This window comes from Daphnia magna, linkage group LG3 (genome assembly GCF_020631705.1).
Source record: "Daphnia magna isolate NIES linkage group LG3, ASM2063170v1.1, whole genome shotgun sequence".
Taxonomy (NCBI): Eukaryota; Metazoa; Arthropoda; class Branchiopoda; order Diplostraca; family Daphniidae; genus Daphnia; species Daphnia magna.
In genome coordinates, this window is record NC_059184.1 from 8,932,618 (window position 1) to 8,935,178 (window position 2,561).

Here is a 2,561-nt window from a genome sequence, read left to right on the forward strand (position 1 = left end):
ACTCCCAATGTCGTCCCTTTTGGAATCCACACGTTAGTCGACGTTAGATTGGCCAACGGGGTGAAATCCACTTTGGCTGCCAGTAACGCATGTCCCACCGACACTCCCTTGGTTTGTAGAAGTTTTCCTGATGGTTCGAAACAAAAGTTCTCCGCCTGTAAAGCTGGCGCTACTGTCATCACATTGGCCACTGAGAAAGAAGGGATTGCTACATCAGCGTTGGTAATCAATTTAACCGACCGTGTTTGGTGATCTGTCCGCTGCGATGTAATGGCTGCAAGAGGCTGATCTCCAAAAGTAATTGAGGCCTTCGGCTCTCGATAATCGATTTGTACTTTGCCATACTGTTTCAGGAAATCATTGCCCAAAATCAAATCAATTCCGTCCATCCCAAATACCACCGCTTCGCCAGTTGCTGTTCCCATTTTGTGGTTGACCGAAATGGTGGCTGCTCCCATCAACGTTGCTTGTTCTCCATTAGCCATCACCACCCGCGGTCCGTCCCATGGACGCATCACGAACTGGGATGCACGTAGCAGCTCCGGTGATATAACTGTCAGTGCTGCCCCTGTGTCGACGACTGCCATTACTTGCCGTGTTCCACAAGTGACTTCTTCTCTGATCAGCTTGCTGAAATCTAGTCTAAGGACTCTGCTCCTTTATCTCGTCCTGTGTTGATGAATCTGCCGTCGTCTCGGCTAGCTGGGACACGATGTTGATTGGCGCGGGAGGACCCAACGGCCCTCTCTGTGGGCCAGGAGGACCTGAGTAGGATCGTTGTCGGAAACGAGCAGATTGCGGATTTTCCCAACTATTCCGGGCCATGTGCCCCGTTCCGTTACAACAGTAACATTTGAGTACTCCGTTATTGTTTCTGTAGATTCTCTCCGACTCTCCCCACGTAACTGTCTTCTAGTTTCCTGGTCTCTTCGGAGGTGGAGTTGCTTGAATCTTCAAACTTTCTACCGCACCTTGCAGTTCTTTAATTACTTTCCATAATTCCGTATCAGCCACAGTTGGAGCTGGTTTTGGAAGGGCCCGAATGAAATCAATTGGAACATCCGCCACTCTGGTTGCTGCCACCCCGAGCACCGCGTCCGGCCAGTTTCATCTATTGGCCAAGAGCTTGGCATCAGTAAACCGTTTCGCCGCCTCTAAAAATTCTTCGCCTGTTTTGGGTTGTAACGGGTACAATTTTTCGACCAACGAGGGCCGTAATCCCCCAAAAAGATAGTCGACTTTGGTGGCTTCCGCTATTGTTGGATCCACCACCCTACAAAGATCAATAACATCGTAATAGTAGTTAGTTGTCGCTTCTTTGATACCTTGAACCCGGTTCCGCAAGCGTGTTTCCTGGAACAGCTTGTAGTTTTGTTGCTGAAATTCTTTCAAAAACAGTGTTCTGACTCCAGTTACTGCCGGAAGATCAGCTGCGTTGAGGCCAACCCCCGGTCGTATGGGTAAATCACGCCACTCCGTCGGAAGTGTGGAGCACAGGTACCATTTTCTTGCCGCTCCATCCAGATACATGCTGAAATTCGCCCTTAGCTCCGTATCGCCCCATTGATTGTACGCTCCCGTTGACTCTTAACGCTCAAGCCAGTCGAAGGCGTCATCTTCCGGCGTTTCCTTAAAGACCTTGGGACTCAAAAACTTTATCTGAGGAGGCATAATGCCAGTACCTGAATCACTATCGGTATCTGCAAATAACTGCTCCTCGTCAGTGCTATCCCCGTTTTCCTCTTCTTCGCTTTCTTCGCTACTTTCGTGTGCGTCGTCAATACTCTTGTCTACGTTAGATTCTTCAAGATCTTTCGCAGTACTCTCCAACTCGTCGCCTTCACTTTTTTCGCTACCTTCTTTAACTGCCTCAATACTCTTGTCTACGTAAGATTCTTCAAGATCTTTCGCAGTACTCTCCAACCTTTTTTCAGCCTGGATTATCCGCTGCCCACTTCCCACTACGTCCTCTGTGCTGTCCGGCTCAACAGTTTTTCCTTCCAGATGCTGTTCCGGTACCGGGCGCGTAGATGGAGGCAAAGGGTGTAAACGTCTGCTCGGATCCCTTGGACAACTAGGCCAACGTCGATTCGATGACTCTCTCATTTACCTCCGGCAAAAAAAATGATTAATGTCTTTCTGCATTACAATACCTCAAAATCTTGTCACAGCAATAAACGATTTCCTTGAGAGAAAGCTAATAGAAACCAAATAGTCTTACCCACTGTCAGCCGAAAACGTGGCTCCGTATCCAACAATTTAAGATTTGGCACAACCCGTTGGTTAAACCGCTTGTGGTAGAGCCCCTAAACGATTTTCGCCTCTGACAATGAATAATACTATAAGATAAACTTCCTTGCCTTGTCTCCTTAGTAATGCTGCATCTCCACCATTTGTTACACTTGGGGGTGATGTGTAACATTAGTGTATTAGGACGTCCACACTTTAAGACGTCAAGTAAGAACATTGCATTCAAGAGACACTACACCGCCTATTTATGGTAGGTGAACAGAAAGGTTGAATCATCGAGTGCTTTCGCCCTTGCTGTTTCTACGAACAAT

General features: G+C 47.8%; 1 pseudogene; it reads right to left on the reverse strand.

The window, feature by feature from the left end:
• Positions 1 to 1,107: 1,107 nt before the first annotated feature.
• Positions 1,108 to 2,106, reverse strand: LOC123470631 (annotated as a pseudogene).
• Positions 2,107 to 2,561: the final 455 nt, after the last annotated feature.